The sequence below is a fragment of the Pimephales promelas genome, chromosome 21, assembly GCF_988280905.1.
Source record: "Pimephales promelas chromosome 21, fPimPro1.hap1.1, whole genome shotgun sequence".
Lineage (NCBI taxonomy): Eukaryota > Metazoa > Chordata > Actinopteri > Cypriniformes > Leuciscidae > Pimephales > Pimephales promelas.
The window spans coordinates 22032375-22041219 of NC_142789.1; positions in this window are offsets into that span (position 1 = coordinate 22032375).

The window sequence follows — 8845 nt, forward strand, 5'->3', positions numbered from 1 at the left end:
GCGCACGTGCAGGTACAGTACGTCCATGTACCAGCATTAAGGTCACTGTGGTAAACAATATACTTCTCGCTCTGTCGGCGAGGGGCTCGCTTTATTCCATAACCTCAGGGTTGACATGCATCTGTTAAAAGCATGCAGTACTGTGAGGTCAGTTCGGTGTAGGTAAGGTCCATAGGCTGAATGAATCTCAGAGTGCTGATGAAGCTCTAATCAGATGGTGTTGACCATTCTCTGTTCTTCCCATTACATAATGCTTCCATTTAGAATGAAGATCCTGTCACGCAGTGTTTGGGCAGGACACACTTCATCCAGCAGACAGGCCATGCCAGGTGTGAACTCTTGAGATGTGTAGTGATCAAATCTAAAGGCTTAAGAGACAAGCACGTAGGATATACCTTCCTTTGTGTCCAGAAAGAGGTAGGATTTAACTTTCCCATGAGCTTGACAAACTACTGTAGGTGGTTTTAGCTCTTAGTTCATGCTAACTATTGCATCACCAGCAGGAGAATACAAGATACAGGGAGAAAGGAAATGAATCTGGGCTTAACACCTTGTCCTAACCAGCAACGTGTAATTTGTCCATCCACACTGAAAGCGATGAATCATTGCCGGTGTTTCAGTTACACTACTGTTCTAAAGTTTGGGGGATGTAAGACTTCATAATGTTTTTGAAAGAAGTATCTTATGCTCACCAAGGCTGCATTTATTTGTTAAAAAAAAAAATACACTAAGCAGCAATGTTTTTAAAATTACTGTTTTATATTTTTATATATTTTAGTAATTTATTCCTGTGATGGCAAAGCTGAAATTTCAGCAGCCATTACTTTAGTCTTCAGTGTCACATGGTCCTTCAGAAATCATTGACAACATTTGTATTTATTAATATTTTTGTTACGATCCCATGATGAATACAAATTTTAAAAGAACTGTCATATTTTAGAAATGAAAGGTAATTTTCCTAGCCTGATTTTAGCCTCTGATTTGAACGCTCTGTTTGAAGGGGCGTGTCTAGTGTGGGATTCAGTGCCACCGGCTACTGCTGTGATTGGCTGACGTGCTTGCATTTGAAATACCTACGTATTACATGTGAAACTCCCTCGAATACTTTTAGTACAGCTATTATATGTTTTTACTATTACAGCTATCGAGATTAACGAATCGTTTTGAAGCTTTTAAAAGTATATAGATCTATTCCCATCAAATAAAATGTTGCCGTGATTAGCATTGAGCAAGCAAGGACAGTCCGTTGATGGCGAGAATTAAGATTTTATTATTGCAACGCAGTTTCTGCACTCTCTCTAATGCTTTCACCAATGCAAACTCAATGATGTACAGTAAGAGCTTTGTTTAAATAAGTTTAAATAAGGTTTTTTTCATCCTACCAAAAGAAACTATGTGAAGTTGATATTTTAGTCACTGGCTTGACTTTTGCATAAACAGTATTGAACGATTTTGAGAAAAAGATTACCTGTCTGAACTTGAACAATTAGGCTAACTTACACATCAGAAATTGTTGCTTGGTTCTGTAGTTCGATCGATTTATATCAGACGTTCGACGAGGCCAACTCTGTATTGGCCCAAGTTGAGGAAACAGTCGTCGGTGAAATGTTTGGACCATACAAAACTTTGGGAAGTTGTGTCGGCGCATTTCCAGAGAAAATAAAATTAACCCATTGTTTCTTCAGAGGCTCAGATTAAAGGGATACTCCACTTTTTTTTTGGAAATAGGCTCATTTTACCACTCCCCAAGAGTTAAACAGTTGAGTTTTACCGTTTTCGAATCCAGTCAGCCGATTTTCTGATATTTAGAAGAATATCAGTAACTGGACAGTTTCTGGTCTCATTGACTTCCATAGTAGGAAAAAAATATACTATGGAAGTCAATGAGACCAGAAACTGTCTGGTTACTGATATTCTTCTAAATATCAGAAAATCGGCTTAATACATTCGAAAACGGTACAACCCAACTGTTTAACTCTTGGGGAGTGGTAAAATGAGCCTATTTCCAAAAAAAGTGGAGTATCCCTTTAAGGAACTAAAAATGACTTTGGTGTTCATTTGTACTGTACATCCGAACACTGATCAACTGCCATGCTTCGCTTATTTGCAAGCCATGATATCTCTCAAGGGAAAAACTCGCAAGTTCGTACTTCCTAGCTCATTTTCTCATGGGCGAGCCAAATTCTCTGGGCGGGCAAAGCAGAGAAAGGGGAGGTAACCTTTCCTTCGTATGACGTCATACAGGGGAGATTCAAGATCAGCTCGTCTGAGCTTTCATTTTCTCAAAGGCGGTTTACCCCAATTGAAATTTCTAGCCACTGGGGGACCATATACAGGCTAGTGGAACTCATATTAATGTTAAAAAGAAAGTGAAAAATTCATGTCAGGGTCAGTCCTTGTTGAATAAGTAATAATTTCTTTCAAAATCATCTTTACTGACCCAAAACCTTTGAACGGTAGTGAATATTTGGACGTGAATTTGGGACCATTGCGATTTCACAGTGGGCAGAGCTACAGTATAAAGCTCACTATAGTCTGGGAAGTGAGAGACAGAATATTCTCACATTATAAAACTTTGCCAGCAATGGTGCCACCAGCCATCTTTACCTGTCTGTCCAGCACACATCCTCTCAATATTTAATGGTTTCTCAGTGTCACTGCTACAGTGTGAGACTAAGGCTTTGAATCCCTCATCTTTCTCAGAATAACACTGCTTTCTGCTTCACCTTCCTTGGACAATCACTGTCACTCAAAGCTGCAGCAGACACAATGATCCACACACATTATTGCTGTATATCTAAAAATCTTGGACCTACAGAAGTTTAGAAGTGTAGTTTTCATGGCAGAAGCACAGCAATATTTGGAGGTGCTGCCCGCAAGTTACGGCGTGCTTTAAATCTTCGGATTAACAGAGCTTTGAATGAAATCCAGTGTTGAAGGGATATCCTGTATTCCTGATCCTCATCTCCGTTTTCTTCCAATGAAATGTGTCGTTTCATAAGTGCAGTTTCATGGGTCTTTGCTATTTGCAAAAAGACGTTTTTCACGCAGTTTGGCAATGATGATCACGAGTTTCTGGCACTTTGCATCGAGAGATCCGAAGGAACATTAGCAGCCAATGAGCCTTTCTGTTTTAAGATATTGATCTGTTGAAAGATTATGACGTCTGCTATGCACTTTCTTTTAGCAAACCTATATTTACATAGAAATATTTCATCACAACGATCTTATGTAATGCTGTTTTTCCACTGCATCTTTAACCGCTCAAGTTTGTTTCTCAGTAGGGGACTAATTACTTCATACGTCTCCTTCCCTCATTTGCCGTTTAACAGAACACTACGTAGACCACAGACAAATGAGATGTGGCGTCAAGAGTGTGAAAGAATGTCACGCTGAGTGATTTAAGCACTTCTTATTGTTTTTTTTTCTCATGGATTATCACCTTAAACACATGGTTTCTACCACAACACAGCTCTAGGCCTTTAAAAGTGCTGGGAAAGATGGTGCATAGACATTTTTTAAAACTGAGAACCCTTTTTGCTCGAGAAAATTACCAATATGCTGCCATTATGTGGACATGCAAACTGCAAATGCTCCTTCTGGCAAGCTAAAACGTGATCAGCACAGAACCGTGCACCATTTAAAGGTTTTTGTTGAAAGCTGGGTGACAGCAAGCTGTGAACAGCATGCTCGCAGCTACAGCCACAGCATAATACCAATGCAAAGCCATTATTATGATGATTATGTGCGACTGTGAACGTAAATACAAGCTGGTCTGTCTCGCTCTTATTGGTCCATATTTCTGCCTGTATCCTCCAAATATGGTGGGAAGTTCTCGGATAGAAAATGGCTTCCTGAACCGAGCTGTGGTGCCTGTAGGGCAGCAGTACCCTCTGGTGTTAGGAAGACAGTAGTGCATTCTTCCGCATGTCTCTCAGCCCTGGTTTTCATTACAGGGCAGCAGACTCTCTCTCTCTCTCTCTCTCTCTCTCTCTCTCTCTCTCTCTCTCTCTCTCTCTCTCTCTCTCTCTCTCTCTCTCTTGGCTAGCCCAAACTGAGCACCTGGACACCTGGACCACTGTGACAGAGATTTGAGGTCCTGTTTCGCTGTATAAAATGTACATTTGACTGTAACCCTGTGAATGATGTAACAATTTCATTATTTGTAATATTGTTATTGGTTTATTTTCTAAAAATTGAAAAAAGCCCAACTTGACTCTCCTCATTAAAAAATGAAATGAGATCTGTTATACGTTCTGTGTTTTGTGAGTTATCCTCAGTTCCTGTTTTCCTGATATGCATAATGCATATGCATAATACTAAGAATGTATTGTTCGAAAAAAGTGTAATTTGCATCATATAAAAGTGGCGACAAAATATTTAAAGAAATATTCCAGGTTCAGTATGTTTGCTGCAGTCAACACGTTTGTGGCCTAATGTTGATTAGAAAAATTAATTTCCATTTATTTTCTTGAAAAAATATATATTAAAAAACAAATTATTGTAAAATGACATAATTGGTCAAATAAAATAAACAAAATAATCAAAATAAATAATAATTTACATGATTTACATGACCAATTATATTTATTTTATGTGATGAACAATCAACAGCGTTGTGGCATAATGTTGTTCACCACAAAAAAATACTACAATTTCCACTCCCTCCTTTCTTAAAAAAAAGATTAAAAAAATATTGTAATAATTAAATAGTGTTTCAAAAAACCTAACAACTGAAGGTAAACTGACTAAAATAATTGTAATATTTTTGTTCCCATCAAGTTATATTCACATGGTCCAATGATATTTCTATTGTGTGATGAAGAAAATGTCTTATCAACAGCATTTGCGGCATAATGTTGATTTACCACAAAAATTAAGTGATTTTCCCTTCTTTTCTATACAACAGACAATCATAGTTCTGGGTTACAGTAAAGCACTTACAATGGAAATGAATAGTCCCAATCCATCAACATTAAAATACTCACTGTATCTAGAGCATAGCTACAAAACAGACACAATATGTGCATTAAAATGATTTTAGTGAAAAGGGGCTCAGTAACATTTTCTTTACAACATATTTTCAAGATTTGTTATCACAACATTTTTTCTTTTGTCAAATCAACTTAAACGATTTATTTAGTTCAGATAACTTATTATTTTGAGTTTCTATCTCCTTCATTGTATTAACTCACTTTTTCCAGTTCAATCAACTTAAAATTTTAAGGCGACTAGGTTACTTAATTTTTTAAGTTAAACCAGTGAATTATTCACAATAACAATGCATTAAACTTTAATAACTAAAATCAAACGTCCCTTTTTTCCGCCCCCTTCAGTCCCATCGTAAGTTCCTTAAGCCTATACCATTTCTTCAATTTTGGCCAAAATTATTTTTTATGGTATTCTCCAATACTTATCTTAATGTATCCTCGACCTGAAACGTTTATTTCAATGTTTTAAAGACCCAGTTGTAAAATCACCCTGAAGACAGGAGTAAAGTGAAATATCCTCCTTAGAAAGTTCACATTAAATGCATTTATATGCCCCAAATCACCCCTCACAGTACTAGCCTTTATGCTACAGCCTTTATGCTGATGTTCCTGTAGGGTGTTTGGGTTTTCACAAAGTGCACTAGTCTGCACATCCCCTCCTGCTGTTCTCTCCGACCGGATCCCAGTGTCTCCTCACAGCTCGCCCCGCTTCGGAGGCCTCGTTAACGGGCCAATGTGTGAAAGCCCCGCGACCTCTTGTTGACCTCGCCGAGACTGGCATGCGAGAAAAAAAAAAAAACGCAGCTCCTGCGTGGAGAAGTTGGAGTTCAGGAGTTCAGTGCACAACCCGCTGACAATCCAACAGTTCTTCTCATCTGATCCCGACCGCCTTTGCTTCCCCCTCCTTTACGCCCTGTTAACCACTGCCACCGCGGGCTCAGCGTGAATAGCACCAGCGCCAGACCCTCAACAGAACGAGAACCGAAAACCTAACAATCATCCTTCACTGGAAATGCACATGAAAGTGATCAAACTCGACGTGAATGCCCAGAAATATCTAGATTAATGGAAACGCCCTTTGCTTTTTCATTGACGGTCATGGCGATGATGATGACCGGAATAGTTTTCACTCACACATCATTGCTTTCGAATCACATTGTTAAAAGATCATGATGTGGTCATGCTAAGAAAAGAAAAAAAATGGAAACTACAAATCTATGTAAACAGTGGCCATGTGTGCGATTCACTTATTTGAGGGGCCGCTAATGTGCATTGTTCCACGTATGCGATCGGCAGATATTTAAAAGACTATCAGGTCAATCAAAGTGCAATCAGTGAGCTTTCCAGGTCGTGGCGCGTGCAGATGACCGAAACACTGGCTGGATCCGGTGACCGAGGCGTACTGTGAATATCCATCTATCATTAGTGGAAGCCATTTGGAGCGGATCGTTTGTTCACGTCGTGTATATTTTAGTTGAATCATCCCATGCTGAGAAGACTTACTTCTACATCCCTAACATTTCTCAAATTTGCACTCTGGGAGTTTTAGAGATGCCATTCAAATGAGCCATTGCAGAGATTGGTTGCAGTGTGAGCAGTTCAAAAAGACCACTTGAGCTCACGATGACAGCTTTTCGCATCGGGAAAACATTACTCATGTTAAATCATGTTGTGTGAAAATATAAACAGAACTATGATAGTCTTGATAATAAAGTCTGACCTGTGATGTTACTTTCATGTATATATTGATTTATGTATAAAAAGAAAGACTATATGGAGGCAGGGGGATCCCATTTATAGTCATATATAATACAGAATATAGCAAAATATATGCAGAGAGAATATTAATTTGAAAATACACATTAGTTTTGTTCAAAATATATACACATCCCTATTAAAATGACAATTTCCTTTCTGCCAATGTGTTAAGAACAAACGTTACTAAATAATCTTTATCTCATTCAAATTTAAATCTCAGAAAAAGGATCTTTGTTTTAAAGATTAATTATTGTTTTGTTTTTTTGTTTGTTTTTTTTTGTTTTTTGGTGAAAACCTGATGGAAATACTTGCAGTATACCTGGAATGATTTATATATATATATATATATATATATATATATATATATTTACTATAGATAGGCTATTTAATAATTCTGTGATGTTTAATATTCTGTCATTATTTCAGAAAAATCTGAATTCTAATATTTCTGAAATTCTTAACTAATATGAACAATATATTTAGCCAGATGATATTTGTGGTAGGCCTACAAATTGTGTAAAATTTCAGCTTAATAATTGCATTTCGAAAATATTCGATTCATAAGACCTTTTAAAACAATTTTTCACAGATTTCCTCAGCACTGGGACGGTTATGACAGGTGTGAAAGCTTTTTTTTACCAGATTGCTGTCAAATTGTTGTTTCAGAGTCTCTGAGACTGTGTGTGAAAGAGCAGTTGCACACATTATGGAGACTGGAGTCTAAAATCCATCAGTACTGGAAATGTTCACCTGGAATGTGTGCTGGATTTTGCTTTGGACATTTGCCTGAAATACAAAATATTTATGCAAGACTCTCATCATGAGGTAAGTTTTTGTTGTTGTGATTGTTATTATTCTGATGCTAATTATTACTATTATTATTTTTTCTCTAAAATATTTTTGATGACAACTTATGTTTTTTAATATTTTTTAAAATTCCTGACAGTCTGTTCAGATACAAATGCTCCAAAAATGTTTTTTCTTTTCCTCTAAATAGATGTATTGTTATTATTATTATTATTATTTGTTGTTGTTGTTTATTTGTTATGTGTGCAGTGACCTTGAGCTTTTGGAAAGCTGTTTATACATTATTATTATTATTAGTATTTGTTTTGTAACCTTGAGCAGTTGGAAAGCCACATTATTATACAGAACATTATTATTATTATTATTTGTTGTTGTTTATATGTTTGTACAGTGATCTTGAGCTTTTGGGAAGCCACATTGTTATCATTATTTGGTTTGTTTATTATTTGTTGTGTGTAGCATTTTGGAAATTAATATTATTAATAGCATATTTAACTCTTTCAAACATTCCCTTTTGTATTATTTATTTGAATTAATACTAGAGTTAGACATGCTATTTTTAACCTTTTCTTAAAATAAATATAAATTTACAGAAACTTTAGAAATGCATTTTATATATTTTTATATTCCTATTATATATATATATATATATATAATATTTATTTTTTATATTTATATATTTTACATTCAATATTATTGTATTACAAAAAGACAGCTGGGTAAAATATGATTTAAATGTTTTTAGAATTTGATTTTTCAACATTTTATATATTTTTATATTCATATATATATATATATATATATATATATAATATTATTTTTATATTTATATATTTTATACATTCAATATTATTGTATTACAAAAAGACAGATGGGTAAAATATGATTTAAATGTTTTTAGAATTTGATTTTTCAATCAACTTTGAATAGACGCAAATATGGAAAAATACAAATGTTTTGATCGCAAGGGTCATTAAATATTGCAGTTCTTGCATTAAAAACTGTCAGCGGTAAAAAGTCATAATGTTCCGAGTATATCATTCAGTGGATTATGTATTCATGTATAATAATACACTGCAGTACAGCTGAACTAGTCATCATTTGTGTAATATAACATTCAATGCATACATTTACCATGCTCTTTCCTGCGTAATCCATTTAAAGTGAATAATTGAACACTTGGAAGTATTTTTGTAATTATTTTATGCAATATCAAACAATTTCCAACCAACTACTCATTTCAGTAGCAGCAGCCGTCAACAGAAGCAGTTCATGTTCTTCAGGCTTTA